Raw genomic sequence first — 17,071 nt, 5'->3', positions numbered from 1 at the left:
CCAAGGAATATATGTTAATTATAGAAAAGTTATTAAATAGATAATCAAAAAGAAAAAAATGATCTAAACACCCCTCAAATTTGCCATCCATAGAAAACCCAGACATAGTTATTCCTAACATTTTGGTAAATATCCTTTCAGTTTTATTTATGTATACTTATTCCTAGCCATATAAGATACAAAAAAGATCATATTATATATACTGTATAGTAACCCACCCTCTTTTTCTTAACATGTAGTTAATATTTTCCATGTTAATAATAGATAAGTGGGTTGTTTTGGATTTGGTTATATTTCATCCACTATTTTTGCAACATGTACCTCCAGTAACCAAGAAGGTGGGTGGGAGCATGGTTACAGGGCTAAGGATACGAACGAATTCTGTGCATTAATTTTTTTCTCTGAGCACAGTGGGTAGCAACACTGATTTAGAGCCTGGATTTATAGCTGTGCTGCTGTTTGTAATTTGGCGATCACAGAAAGTTTAGGCATCTTTTGCTAATGCCCATCTTTAGCTCAGGGGTCTAGTGACAGCACTGCACCAAGGGACAGGGGCCAGACAAGAACAATCTCTGTCATTTGACTAGAATGTCTTTGGAATCTGAAATCTTTCCAGGGAGAACTTGTTATTGAATGCCTGCTTTGCCTTTACTGGGGAAAACGCACGCATCTTGAACAATAAAATGGTAATGCTCACCACCAGAGACCAGACCTTGTGAATGTTCTCTGATGCCTAGTAGGACCATTGCAGAGAAAAATATTAATGAGACTGTTGCTAGGAGATGGGAGAGCCAAAGACCATGGCTTGGTAGGGGTTTCACTGGAAAGCAAGGCAATTTAGGTATATTTTAGATCAGCAGCTTCACTGTTAAATTCCGCCCTTTGTTGAGCATGCGCTTTTTAGCATGTAATGTTTAATATGATTTTATGTTTGGAGAGGAATTTTGAGGATAATGCCAAGGCATTTTTTTCCTTTCGCTCCAGCTAATCCCTTCTTCACAGCACAGCTCATTTTCCAGCAGCCGCTGCAGCTCTTCCCCCCACCCCTTCAGTGCGACAACCTCCGAGCTGGTGGAGAGGCAGAGCGAAGGCAGCTGGTAAGTAGCGGAGAAATCTTTTGTAACATAGATATCTGAAACGTTTTTTTTTTTTTTTTTAATAGCAAGCGACATGTTTTGATGGATCAAAATAATACATAACTGTGGAGGAATTTCTGATTTTAATCCATGGCATTGAGAAAATGGCTTAATTCAATTCTAAACATTCCACGGTCACTTTTCTAGTTTAAAGCTCGTTTCTGAAAAAGTGAATGAATTTTTAGAAGGAAGTATAGAAACTTCCCTCTTGTGATTCTGGTTAAGATAGTACCTCAAAGAGGACTCGATGAAGATGTTATTGAAATGAGAAATTGCGTTGGGAATGCTATGGCAGCTTTAGGATGTTTGCATTAGATGTGATGAAATGGATGACGATTCACAATGTTCTAAGATCTGATTTCCTTTCACGGTATGGAGAGAGCATGAGAAAAATGTTATTTTGCAATGGGGAAAAAAATACCATGGCTCATTTTTTTTAATTAAGAAAATCATGTGACTAGATGTCTGTACAGGAGAGAAAATGAGAAGGAGGGTACCCTGTAATGTTCAGATTAATTGCTTCACATGAGAGATGAACGTGTGTTGAATGAGAAAGATTTAAATTTGGTTTTAGGATGAAACATCATGAAAGAGAAATAATGACTATTGTGACTGTGCCTTTATTTGGAAAATAATTCATTTGTATTTGTGGACATCGATTTTTACAGTAAAGACAATATGATAAGTGCTTCTTTCTTGGGAAAGGGATGTGAAAAAAATAGCAGATTCCTATCAACAAAGCTTTTATATTTGTTTCTGAATCGTGCCTGAAAATGTTTACCCTTTAGTGTCTCCTTGTACCTGGAAATTGCTTTAGTACATACGTTTCTGCAAGAAAAAAAGAAAAAAAAAAAGCTGAAGTGCTGGGTCTTTTATTTCTCTGAAATTCAGATTGCTTTGTCAATAGGAAGCAAAGGAGGACAAAGATAGATAAGTAGATTTTTTGAGTTAGATGCCAAAATAGCAGTCAAGGAGGAAAAGATAAGAATGAAATAGCTTTAAAGAAAGTTGGTAAGAGGGGCCATTTTTTCCAAGCTGAAAATGTCTGCTGGTGGCATGTTTTGCAGGAGGTGGTGGGGAGAGTGTGATGAAGCCATAGGAGGGAGGGGGGCTTCGAACAGAGCACTGCGGCAAAGAGGATGACTGACACATCCAGGGACACGTGACCATCCTCTGCTGTAGTGAAGAAAATTTTCCAGGAGTCCATCTTGTATAAGAAATTCTGTACCTACTAACGTACAAATATGACTATAATCTTTACATAACACATCTTGAGTTTATCTGGTTTGCTCCATTGTTGATAAACATGGACAGATATACTCTTTGCTTTCTAATGTCTCTAATCCCAGACTTTCTTTTCCATACTCTCATCCCTTTTATAGCCATTATTAAAACCAATATCTTATTAAAATATCTTGCCATCTTTCCCCTTTATTATAAAAATTCACATATTTGTTGTAGAAAATTGGGGAAAACCTAAAGATGCCTATACAAATTACTTATAATCCTATAACCAAGAGCTAATTGCTGTTAATATAGTCCAGTCCCTCTTCTCTGAAACATGCAAATCTATGCATAAAATATGTATTTATATATAAAATGAAGATCCTACGCACATATCCTTTTCAATCTGCTTTAATCACTAAGCAATATATTGAGAGAAATTCTCCATATTTTAACATATCCCACAAGAATGCGATGTTTTGTGGATGCTTAATTTTCGATCATATAAGTGTTCCACTAAATGTCCAATTATGTGCAATTTTTGCTGTTATAATTTAAGGAATATCTTTCCATATAAACCTCAGTGAGCTTTTTTGTTTGTTTTTTTCTCCTAGGATAAATTCATGGCTGTGAAATTCCTGGATCAAATGGTATGAACCAGTTTAAGGTTTTTCCCCTACCCCGCCAACCCCATACAATATCGCCTCATTTATTTATCATATGTGGTAAAAGCATTATTTTTCAGTTTATTTGCCTATTTATGTTTTATCATTTATGGTGAGTTTTCTTAAACGTGTTGCAGCTTTACATTTTTAGACATCATAACTATCAAGTTTTGATTTTGTGATTTCTTTCTTTTATGAGTGTATTCACCTGCATTTTTCCTAGTCATTTACTTGTTTCATTCTTTGCAATTAACTCTTGGCATATGATATGAAGTAGATCTAATTTTGTGTTTTTTCCAAATAGGTCACCAATTGTTTCAGCATCATTTATTGAATAATCCAACCTTCTTCCACTGATTTGAAATGGCAAGAACTGTCCTCCCACTAGATAGGGTGTAGCTTTCCACAGGTCGGCCATTTTCTCTCTACTCAAGAAGGTTACATCCAACAATAGCACTGGTACCTTCTTGCAGCTTCTGACAGCTTTCTATACTATAACATCACGTTCTTTCTGATGCCTTTCACAAATTCAGGGCACACACAGTTTAGGGCAGTGGTTTTCAAACAGGATTTAAACATTTTAAATAGTCAAAAAATTATCTTTCTGAGATGCGTTTTACAAGTGAAAATCGAGGAATCCTGATATATTAAACCACTGTTCCAGATGTGCTATTCCTCCTAGACACAGCTGACAGCCTAATTGTGTAGTCAAACAATACTCCTGGGGTTAGTGTTATTCCTAAAGTTCCTCCTTCAACCTCTTTTTCTACTCCTCAGGTACTCGGAGAATTAAAGCTGACTGGACTCAGTTCCTGGAATTTTCTAGAATGGTAGAAGTGGAAAATGTAAGAAATGTATAAGGAACAAAAATAAATAATGTTTGCAGCCTGTTGCTGGCGGTAGTCTGATCTAGGGATTTAAAGGAGGCAGGATGAGTCCCAATCCATGCCACCACTGCCACCATCTCTTGTAGAGAGGGACATACCCCTGTGATTCGCCTCTTTTTACTGCAGGTGAAAGGCTCAAGCATAAACCACGGAGTCTTTTAGTGGGTGGTGGGCTAAATGTTTCTGAAAGAAATATTTGACTATTAAAATCACCCGCCACCCACTGTTGACCCTTGCCACCCCCACTCCCAACACAGTCTTCTTTTCGCTATTGACTTCTGACTTGCTTCTAGCCTTTACTGATTCGGGAAGAAAAAAGGGGGGTGTGGGTGGGAGGATGCCTTGCCTGCCCTTACTGCAAGGGGCTCCTTTGGCTCACAGCCGCAGCCCCAATCATTTCTAGATTTGCTGTATTAGGCTATGATTTGTTTGTGACTGGAGGTTGGTTTCCATGGCAACGGCAGCTCACCAGGGCATGCGCATTCTTTCTTCCGCAGTGGCAGAATGCGGCTGTGGAGGCGAGGGAGGGGTCATGGGGGCTCCAGACGCTGAAGGTGTTATTTTGCTGTCCTGATGTCAGTTCTTCTGGGCTGAAATGCCACCATTATGGTATACAGAGCATTTAATTTTTTTTTTAATCCTCGGAAGGCTTTGAGCCACCCCCTTTTTCTTCCTCCTATATTACCTGCTTTCAGTATGTCCACCAGAGATCATGAAGTCTTCCCAATCTTTGAGGCCACTCACCCACAAGGGGATATTACGCCTCAGGGCCCCCAGGGCATTCATAATGGTGTGGGCAAAGGTAACAGACTGCCTTGTTTCAAACCTCCACAGGTGGCTAGTTGCATGATCACAGGTACAATTTTACTTAATGTCTCTGTGCCTCAATTTCCTCAGATGGAAAATGGGGGTAATAATAGCACTTTTAGAACAGTGTCCGGTAATGATAATCAGTGTATAAGTGTTGGCTATTATTCTTTGTAGATATTAAAGGAGACTTGCCCTGAAACAGACTGGTGCTACAATGTACAAACTCACCCTCTAATGTCCCCTGGCCAAACAGCACAAGCACTGCAGTTACCCCTACAGCACAAAGACTCTTTGCTTTGCATGTGGAGAAGCACCAGGGCCACAAACGTGCCCCACAGCACACATTTCACTACATCACCCAGCCTCACCCAGAGGCATACATATCCTCCCCGCAGCCAAAAGTCTCACTAAAGCATGCAGATCTGTGCCCCCCGTGACACAGAGAGACTCTACCCCAGACACAGAGACCATCACAGCCCCTGCGACTGTCCCCATGTCACACAGAGCGTTTCCCTGGCACACGTAGAGCCCACAGACACAGCCCACAGAACACAGATTCTTCCAAAACCAAGCATCTTCTCAAGGCCCAAAGACTCACTCCAGAGGTCACAGACACGCCCTCCTACCCCCAATACGCCCCACAACACAACACTCTCACCACACAGCAGGGACTCAGTCTGTAGCACATAGGCTCCCCATGGAACAAAGGCTGTCCCCACAGCACCTAGATTTCTCCGATGCCCCACCCACTAAACCCATAGCTGAGGTCCTCTGTAGGGCGCAGACTCCACTTGCATCTCCCTGACCCAGCACACGGACTCCCACCAAGGGAGAGGACTTTTCCCAGGGCACAGAGATGACCTGCAGAGCACGCAGGCCCTCCTCCGGGCACAGGACCTCGCCTCCCTCCCCAGGCACACAGCCTCCCCCATCCCAGAACACAGTTCACCACACAGCTTGAAAACCCGCACAGAGAGACACAGAGACTCTCCGCTGACAGGCGAACTTCACAGCACGCAGACAAGCAGCACAGGACCCAAGCCCGCCCCTACGGACACGGACGTGGCCCGCAGGACACAGACATGACTCAAGTCACACAGACTCACCCCATGAAACACAGCCCACCACCCCCCACCCCCGCCAGCTGACAGCACACGGAGTCTCCCGGACACACACAGATTCTCCTTTTGGCTGAAAGATGCTCCCCACAGCACACAGTATACTGTCTCCAGTATCTAGGCTCACCCCACAAACCCAGCTGTCTCCCCAGGACCCAGGCCCTCCCTCCAGGCACACAGACCCTCTCTGACTCAGCGGACTGGCCCCAGGACACACAGCCTCTCGGTGGAACACAGTCGTGTCCACAGCACAAGGATGTGCCCTCACCACCTAGACCCTCCCCACAGCTCCAAGACTCAGCCCACAGCACCAAGATTAAATCCAGAGCACAGACTCGCCCCACTGCACTTGGACAAGCTCATCCCATCACAGAGAGATGCAAAGACCATCTTAACATGTATCCCCTACCCCCTCGGACTATGGCACAACGCACCATCTTTCCCTCCAATGCACCAGTTGACTCCACAACAAACACAGTCACCACACAATGCCAACACTCACCCTATGGCACCCTCATGTGCCCTACAGAATCCAGAGCTCCTCCAAATATACACTTCTCCATAAGGCACACTGTGGCCTTGGATCAAGAAAGCCCCTGTCAAATTCTTCAGACATACTCTGTGATACATAGACACACCTCACAACTCATAGCACTATTTCCCAGTGTGCAAACTGGCCCTACAGTGCACAGGCTTGTTCCACAACAGACATGCTCATGCCATGGCAGCACCTAACTTTTCCGTGAAATGTTCAGATTCTCCCCTCAGCTCACAGTCACCTCACAACCTCGATACAACCTATGACAAAGCACAACCCTGCACTCGATGATGCAGAGTCATGTCACAGGACACACTTGTCATGCAGATTCACTTCACCCAAACCACACTCCTTAGGGTGATTACGCAGTGCACACATACACACCCAAACACTCACCACCCTTTGCTCTACAACCTGTGGATTCACCCATCACACACAGATGGCTTTCACACTGAAGTCGGCCCAAGGAGGCCCAGAACTTCATCTAGATGCACAGATTCTCCCATCAACACACAGACTTGCTCCACAACACACACAAATACCATAGAACCCTGAGCCTCACCCCAAATACTCAGTCAAGCCTTTCAAGTCATAGATTTGCCCCACGACATAATCACACCCACAAAACTTAGAATTCACAGAAATGCCTGTGAATACATAGATTTCTCCCTCAATGCACAGAATTGCAACACAACACACATTTACCCTAAGGTAGAACACCTATATAAAGTACATGAGCCTTCCCCGATATGTAGACACACAACACACACTATTACCTGTGCAATGCCAAGATTTCCATCATAGTTTACAGATGTGCTTTACCATCCCATTGAGCTGCAGCCCTGGCCCTCAACACACACCACTTGTGTAATGGCTAAGAACAAGGCCTCTGGACCCAGACTACTTGGGTTCGAATCCAGGTTCCACCCCTTTCTAATTGTGCACATTGGGTAAGTATATTTTTCTATTCTTTGGTTTGCTCATTTGTAAAACAAAGATAACAGCCGTATCTATTAAAAAGGGTTGTTGTGAGTATTGAATGGATTAGGATACGCTAAGTGCTTAATACAGTGCCTGGCACACAGGAACTGTTTCAGTTGTTAATGTAATTAACAATGTAATTGATAGTACCATTGCTAATGTGAAAAGGGTCAACCCCAGAACATCTGGGAACATTACGGCACACAGGCGCTTTGCCACAACAGCCACACACCCTACAGAGCACGGACAGGATCCTAAACCAGATCCTGCTCGCCACACACAGAGCTTCATCACAGTTCAGAAGTGTGCTCTGTGATGCATGGGCTTGCTGCTTAATATACACACTCACCCCCACAGTATCCAGACCCACAACACAACACATGCACACACACATGCATCCTCCAGCTCAGCGATGTGCCCTCTGTCACATGAACACACCCTACCATGCACAGATTTTGTCCCATCATGTGTGGATATAGCACAGAACTATGCTCCTAAGGTCATGCTCCTCAGTGAATAAGTCTTGTGCCTTGTGACTCATCCCACAGCATACAGCATCACCCAGCTTGCCTCACGAGCACAGAGAACACTCCATAATACGTGTCCCACCTCCCAGACCCCTAGGGTGCTTACTGTGTAAGTGCTCAGCATTGTGTAACACACACCCTCACTCTCCAACACAGTGTCCTCAGCCCAAATGCACACCTGCCTCCAAGGCACCAGCATGCCCCAACAACACAAAGATGCTTCCCGTAACATGAGCACAGCTAGGCCCCAGATGCGCAGAAATATTGTACAGCAATACACACACACACCCTATGCAGAGGCATCCTAAAATGCACAGACCCCCCCTCCTCAATTAGCTTCCCAGGTGACGCAGTGGTAAAGAATCTGCATACCAATGCAAGAGACACAAGAGACTGGGGTTCGATTCCTGGGTTGGGAAGATCCCCTGGAGTAGGAAATGGCAACCCAATCCAGTATTCTGGCCTGGAAAATTCCATGGACAGAGGAGCCTGGCAGGCTACAATCCATAGGGTCACAAAGAGTTGGGCATGACTGAACAGGTACACACATTCCCTCCTCAATGACCTCAGAAAACCTGCAGACCCCTGCAACATAAACACGTTTCCCACAGCACACGCGGTCCCCTCATCACTCACAGAACTGCATCACAATTATAGACTTCCCCTACATGACTCAGTCTAGGACAGCAATACCCATCGTCCAGGGACTAGATGTACAACATGTAAACACACCTTTCCAAATCGACACTCCAGCAAACACACGGGATTCATCTGACAGCTCACAAAATTGCATCACCACATACCTGTCCTTTAAAGCAAGAGCTCAGCACAGTGGCCACAGTCAGTGCACAGTGGAAAGCCTTGCCACACAGGGCAAAACATTAGCATCTTTGCTTCCAAACTTGATATAAACAATGCCCCCTCTGCACAAGACCCATCCCGAAACTCAGGGAGAAGCCTCACACACTTGGATGAATTTCTGCTCTCTGTAGGGGCTCTGCACCCTATATTATACCACCACACCGACACAAACCCCACAAGGTCCGGAAATATGCACATCCCCAAACAAAGAAGCGGTGTAGATTGTGGTTAAAACTTACTTTTAGGATTCAGGCTGCCTGGCTTCCAAGAACATGTGTATTGTTAACTAATCATGTGCCTTTGGAAAGGAGTCTTAATGTCTCTGTGCCTTATTTTTCTCAGGTATAAATTGGGAGTAATAATGGTACCTACTTATTAGGGCTGTCAAGAAGAATAAATGCGTGACTGCTTATAACGTGTTTAGAAGAGTGCCTGGCACAGAATTAGTGTTACAGATGTTAGCAGATCTGGTTGTTGTTGTTATTGTTGCTTCTACACGTGCAACTGGACCATAATGGTACAACTCGACCTAAAATAATTCAAATTAACACACAACATGCAGCCCAGAATCACATCACAGCTCACTCCCACCACCCTTTCCTTACAATTTCCCTATCGACTGCAGTTAGCCCACAACACTAGGAAGCACCTACTGTGCAGAACACGTAGACGCATCACACAACACCTGGCAGTGCACAAACACACCCATGATACACAAACTCATCCATGCAAACATTCATCCCATTGAACTAAATGCACCTTGTCATACACACACACACACACACACACACACACGGGGTCTACAATTCACATACCACAGAACACATTGGCCCCACAACACAGAAAACTCACTTTAAAATCCCTAGAAACAATCCATAACACATAGACTTCTCTAATGGAGAGCTGATCCATATCGACATGCCTTATAGCATACAGACTTGATTTCACTGCAGACTCCTCCCACAAAGTAGAGAATGGCATCATGACACACCATCTTGTCCCACTGCGCAGTCTAGTCTCTGAAATCCTGGGAGTCTTCCACAGGGTATGGACGTCCACACAACCCACAGCGCCCCCCCCCAAGGGAACAGAATTACATCACAGTGCAAGGGCCCCAAACACCTTTAGTTGTGTCCACCTAGTCCTCCAACAGATACACAAGGCCCAGAGCCCTCAAATACGACCTGTGACTGGTAATGCAAATGTCTGCCTGCCTAACTCACACTCACATCAGAACATCTGGAGGGAACTTACTGCTGACAGACCACCCCATGCTGCACAGCCATGCCTCACAACATACAGATATTCATCTTGAAGTACAGACACAACCCCAACCCACACAACCCACTCCATAATGCACAGAGTGATAACAGTGTAAGACGTGCTCCACAAACACCTGCCTGCCATGTCCTACACACCTTCATCTCATAGCACCATCATGCCAAGTATAAAGCCCAACAAAGGGACATCCCTGGTGATCCAGTGGTTAAGACTCTGCACTTCTACTGCAAGGGCACGAGTTCAGTTCCTAGTCAGGGAAGTGACATCCCACATGTCCACAGTGTGGCCTAAAAACGACCCCAACAAAGCACAGGTAAACCCCTCAGTGCATAGACCTGCCTCATAACAAAAGGCATACCGTGCATGGGCTGGGATCACCATGCACACCCTCACTCTACAAACCTGGTTTGCTCCACAGACACTCCACAATGAAAACACTAGACCCACAACACCCAGGCTCACTGCCAAGAGTTTCCCTAGCACAAAGGAGGCCCTATAATGTGCAGGTATGCTCCCTTACCTCCCAGGCTTGCCCAAACAAACTGTGCAAGGCACACATCACACACCAGTCTGGACAGATAGGAGAACACCTTGTATACAATGCAAACATGCCTGCTAACATACTTGGTTCCCTGCAGTGCACAGACTTACCCCATGGAGCACACGCTCATCCCTGTACACAAAGGCACATCCTAGAGCACACAGACATGGGCTGCAACATCCAGGACAACCCCACAATGCCCAGATTCACTTCACAGTACCATTAAACCCCGTATCCTTAATGCAGACAGAAATGCACAGCACACAGACTTGCCTTCAAAACACATAGCTGTACAACAGAGCACAAATGTGGCCGAGAACCAAGACGTGGTGCCCAACACATACACACACACCCTGCACCTTGCTGGGCAGACACCTGGCTTACAGGGAAAACAAGAGCAGCAACAGAGTACCAAGACCTGTCATGCGCAGCACAAAGGCACACCCTGCAACGCTTATCCACAACCCATTACAAGGACTCACCTCACCACTCTGAGCTCAGCACACAGTGTGCAGAATTGCCAAAACCCAACAGGCAGATACAAATACGAAACCCAGACTCTTCTCAGAAAGCACAGAATCGTGTCACAAAGCCCTGATATGCCGCACGGTGCAGTGTCAAGTCACAATGAGGAGACACAACTCATGCCACAAGACTCTTCTTACAATGCAGAAATGTGCCCCAGCGCACGTTTCTCCTACATGTTCTCCAAAGACAGTGCCAAAACTGTGCTCACCACTCAGAGACCCACACAAAGGAGCACACAACCAGCCCAAATTGGGCAGATTCCCCGGGTATTGTAGAGGGTCGACTCAAGACACACAGATGTGTCACACAACACTCACAGTTGACACCAAATACACATACATGCATTTGTACACACATGTCCCTCAGCAAAATGAGTGCTCCCTAACACTTGCAGTCAATGACAAGACAACCTCCTCTCCCAACAAGGCATGGAATAGCATCTTAGGATACCACCCATTCTATTGAATACAATCTGTAGAACCCTCTCACAGTTAACACACTTAGCTCATAATGCGAAGATTTGCTCAAGCAGTATACACACATGCACTATAACGTGCAGAAACACCTACAATATACTCACACATGCAAGATAGAGATTCCTCTCAGAACTCACAGACTTACATTACAGCACATCAGCTTGCTAGTCAGGGTACGGATGAGCTTGACACACACTTTTGTCCCACACCACACCAACTCCACAAACTTGTCCCAACTCAGACTTGTCACAAAACATGCAAATTTGCCCCTTGGAGTCTCAAACTCACAGTGCAACACACAGACTCTAAAAATAATTGCCAAACCACATTAAAATATAATAGCATGCCCCCATAGAAACACCCTCATTAAGCCCATAGTTGAGTTTCAATGGATAGAAAAGAGCAACAGCACTCCAACTCGGCTCACAGTTCTCTGAGTCACCCCACAATGCACAGAATTACATCATACTGCACAATCGCAACCAACAACTCACAGATCTACCCCAGAGAACAAACTCGTGCCACCACACACTTAACCACATTACTCCCAAACTTGTACCAAACACTCACCATTAGCCCCAAATACACAAACCCACCCTGCATCAAGCCCAGCATGGCACACACACTCATGTGTGTCCCACAGTGCCCGTACACACAATAGAATGTACAAGCCAACAGTCGCAACTTAAGACACTGCCAAAACAATGGGCATAATCCAGTCACACCACCGAGCTCTCGCTACATTGGCCAGACTTACATCACAGCAGCCCAAATTACACAAAGTGGGCAGCTTCCCCCATAGCTGTTCTATACATCCTGTATACACGCCACAATCCATACATATGTCCCCAAAGATGAAGACCCCCTCAGAAACACACAGAACTGCATAACAAGGTACAAATACTTCTCAAAACATGCACTTCATAACAACTGGACTCCTCCACCATATCTGGTCACATCCTCAAATGCAAAGACTTGCTCCCTCCCCCACCAGCAAAGTCTTGTCCAGGAGCTCTAAAACGTGTGACAGAAAACCTACCTGCCTGATAGTACATACATAATTTTACACAACTTCCAAATTCATCTTACAATGCACAGGCTTTCCCCCTACACATGGAATAAGTCCATAGGGCAGAAACTCATCTACAAAGCAAACAATGAGCCCATTATGCACCACAACCACCAGATGCCCCCAAACACACAGAATGTGCACCACAACTCCAAAAACCACTCTGCCATATGTATATGAGCCCTACAGTGCCTAAACTCTCCCAGAACTCCAAACTCAGCTCTCAATGACCTAGACCAACTGATGATATCACACATGATCCACGACGTGACTCCCATTGCAGCCCATAGAATAGTATCACCATATACAGGTTTCTCTCACAATGCAAAAATTCTCCAAAAAAGCCAAGATTTGCTCCCTGAGGCATCCAACGTCTCTATAACACTTAGCTTTGCCTCAGAATCAGTCTTGCACCACAGTACTTGCAAAATGTCTCACAATATCCACAATGACCTTATAATGGACAGACTTGCCCCACCATGTCCAGGCTTACCCCACCACACCAAGACATGCCCTATAACCCACAGATAACTTCCACAAAGCTAAACTCTCCCGATACTGCACAGCCTCACTTTACAACATCAACTCACCCAATTTTACCCAATGGTAAAAATAGATTTAAAAAATATCCAGCCACCAATTCAGTCTTGCCACACAACACCCAGATGTGTCTTCCAGCACACAAACTAGCTCCATAATCCCTAGCTGCAGCTAACCTACGATGAGCAAGTGTACCCTGTGACACAGAGGTTTCTCCCACAAACACAAAACTGCATTCTCATGCACAGATTCACCCCAGTATGTACACACACAATTGCTCCGTAAGGCAAATACTTACCCCTCAAAGAAAACATGTGTCCCCAACCCCCAGAATTGCCCTAGGACACACAGACCTTCCCTACAGGAGGAAGACATGATCCCCATTACAGAGTTGTTCTCCTCACCAGATGTACTTTCCAACACAGCCTTGCCCCACAAGATACCCTTGACCTACAACCTAGACACAATCTCTAGTGTACTTTGTCATCCCTACACCTTAGCAAAACCTCCAGTGAAAAAGTGCATCCTACAATGTAGAAAACACCTTGCAAATGCAGGGACATGCCCAACAGTTCCAGAATGGCCACATCAGGCTCAGACTTCCTCCCCAAAGCAAATTCACTTGGAAACACCTAGAACAAAATCACAACTTAGAAGCGCACTCCAGATCAAGTTCTCCCCATAACACACTGACATGCGCCACAATATTCAGACTTACCTGCCTGCACAAAATCTCACAATTCAATACATGAGCCACAATACTACAGACAAGCCTCACAGCACACAGTCGTGTCCTACACCTCTGAGAGACACGCCCTATAATGCATAGACTGACCTACCACACAAACATCCTTCACAGAACAAATCTTTACCCAGCATAAAGATTCCAAACTCAAGACATGTTCAGTCATACACTGGCATATGCTACAACACAGAATTACTTCATAAAGCAGATATGCCTACAGCACACAGGGTAATCTTAACACAAATACACAAGCTCCTGCACACCCAGACTCACCCCTAATAATATGCACTCTTTTTAAAACACCAGAATATACCCAACACCCCATCCAGAAACAGTCTAATCATACAGTGTGCAGCACAGACCATGTCTTCCAGAAATGGCATACTATGTAAAGACACAACTTTACTTATGGGACTGTCCCTCTTTATGAAGCCACATAGATTGCCCGTGAGGCATAGACATATCCTACAGTGCAAAGGTTATCCCTATGACATAACAACTTACTATAGAATCTGCAGAATCAACCCATGACATGTTGTCTCACCCTGTGACTCAAGCATATATCCCACAACACACAGACTGCAGTGTATATACCACAACAGCTAGATATGCCCTACATTGGGAGGACATGTTCCTCAGTCCATAGATGTACCTGATGGTACATCCAAAAAAGGCTTCCCTGGTGGCTTAGTGGTAAAGAATCTGCCTGCCAATGCAGGAGATGCAAGAGACACGGGTTCAATCTCTTGGTTGGGAAGATGCCCTGGAGGAAGGCATGGCAAGCCACTCCAGTATTCTTGCCTGGGAAATCCCATAGACAGAGGAGCCTGGTGAGCTACAGTCCATAGGGTCGCACAGAGTCAGATATGACTGAGTGACTAAACACACACACAAATCCAAAAAATCATAGTCATAAAAATCACAATGCTCTGAATCACTCCTGCAAAACACACTCACTCCAAACCTCAGACCTCACAGGACCCATAATTCATAGCGATAACCCATAATCCACAGCTTCACCTCACACCCTATAGCTATTCCTCCCTTAATGTAGAGAACAACATCACAGTGCACATGTGAATCATACCTGTCATGGACTGACACCACAAGAAACTCATAGGCCCTACCATTTACTAACACTCCATATACTTCACACACACTTGCCCCACAACAGCTAGACTCACCTTCCTTCAGACAGACTCAACACACAACATTTAGCCTCACTCCAATTACACAGAGACATGCCGCCTAAACTCAGAAACTAGCCCTGGGGCACTCAGACTTGTCCCATGGTCCTCACAGAAGAGCCATACCAAGAGACACACAATCCACAGCACACATATTCATCCCACAAAGCCCAGCCTGGCCCCAGACTTCACAGATACCCTCATAACACCCAGACTTGCTACATAATACTCAGAAGGCCTCACAAGAAAAGCAGGGTAGTTAGTGTGTGTCCTCTGGAACATTCAGATTGACTTCATGAGACATCCATGCTATCACGTTTAAGCCTCAGCAACAAGTTGTTACTCTGTAGCACACGAACTGTGGAGAAGGCAATGGCACCCCACTCCAGTACTCTTGCCTGGAAAATCCCATGGACGGAGGAGCCTGGTAGGCTGCAGTCTATGGGGTTGCTAAGAGTCAGACACGACTGAGCGACTTCACTTTCACTTTTCACTTTTCACTTTCATGCATTGGAGAAGGAAATGGCAACCCACTCCAGTGTTCTTGCCTGGAGAATCCCAGGGACGGGGGAGCCTGGTGGGCTGCCGTCTATGGGGTCACACAGAGTTGGACACGACTGAAGCGACTTAGCAGCAGCAGCACACAAACTGAGGACCTGCATGCTCACACAGGATTTTGACACGTGACTTCATTTCTTTGGCTCTGTATAAGCATTTGTAAACATGGGTGAAATATTTCCTTTTCAGCTGTTCCAAGGATGAAATGAGATAGTTTCGGGAAAGAATCAAGGTTCAGGACACAGGCTTGGGAATGCAGTTGTGCCTGTTCCCAGTCCTGGCTCCAGCACTGGGGACGGGACACACTCGAAAGTAGAAGTGGTTCAGGGTGGAGCAGAAGGCAGAAAGCTCTCATGTCAATCAGGCCTGGCTTTGAATGCTGCCTCTGCCACTTATTAGTCATATGGTGCTCATGATGTGCTTTAATCTTCTGATCCTCAGTCTTCATTTGTCAACTGTGGATGATGCTGGTTCCTGCCTCCAAGACTGTTGGACTATGTGACACCAGGTATCTTAATCTGAATTTCTAGTCAAAGAGAAGCAGTAGAATGGGGAAAAGGTTGCAGCAGGTGGGCCCTGCTTAGGCCCAGGGGGAGGAGGAAGATAGGTAGGTGCATGCCAGGGTCTCTGGCAAAAAGGTCCCTGATGGCATCAGGACTGGAAGATCTGAGCAGCCACCATATTTGGCCTTCAGATTATAAACCCTGTGTTATTACACCATAGTTACTGTCTTTAATAATCCACATTTTCCAAAGAAGGCCATCTTTTAATGCTTATTTTTGTGGCTATTTCAAGAGCAGGAAGAAAATCTTGAGCCCTCTCTGCTGGCCAAACAGTAGAAAGGCAGCTGAAGAAATGAGTAGAAAAGTCTTTGTCCAATAAAGTAGTCAACATACATAACATTCATCACAGATAAGTACCTACACACCAGAACACACACACACATGCATAGTGCCACAGATATTCACACTGACATAGACCTACAGGTGTGTCATCATCCCACAGATCATACATTCTTTCAGCCACAGCCAAAGACGTGTTTGCACAAATATGAGCAAATAACCCAGATTCCCAACAAGGATCATGTCATGTCTACACATGCATACACATGTCTACACATATGCATCCACACAGATCCATACAAATGTACACAGTTCTGTAGGTAGACACAGAGCACCTTGTAGGTAGAAATATACACTCCACACTCACACAGGCCCAGAGAAGCATGCAGAGACATATGTACACCAACCTAGGCATCCATAGGATGTGTTTACTAATTCATAACCTCAAAGTTGCAAAAACACAGATACATACACATACAGACATATGACAACATATAGATGCTTCTAGAGGCTGATGAGATACATGTCTCTTCTTAGACACTTCAGATGTTTATGCA

General features: G+C 45.0%; 1 long non-coding RNA gene across 1 annotated transcript; it reads left to right on the top strand.

The window, feature by feature from the left end:
- Positions 1–1,006: 1,006 nt before the first annotated feature.
- On the top strand, positions 1,007–16,175 carry LOC138986414 (uncharacterized). Its single transcript, XR_011463267.1, has 4 exons — positions 1,007–1,097; positions 2,975–3,010; positions 3,803–3,870; positions 16,114–16,175. It is a non-coding gene; the product is annotated as an uncharacterized lncRNA (long non-coding RNA).
- Positions 16,176–17,071: the final 896 nt, after the last annotated feature.

The sequence above is a fragment of the Bos mutus genome, chromosome X (genome assembly GCF_027580195.1).
Source record: "Bos mutus isolate GX-2022 chromosome X, NWIPB_WYAK_1.1, whole genome shotgun sequence".
Classification (NCBI taxonomy): Eukaryota; Metazoa; Chordata; class Mammalia; order Artiodactyla; family Bovidae; genus Bos; species Bos mutus.
This window is presented reverse-complemented; position numbering and strand designations above follow the sequence as displayed.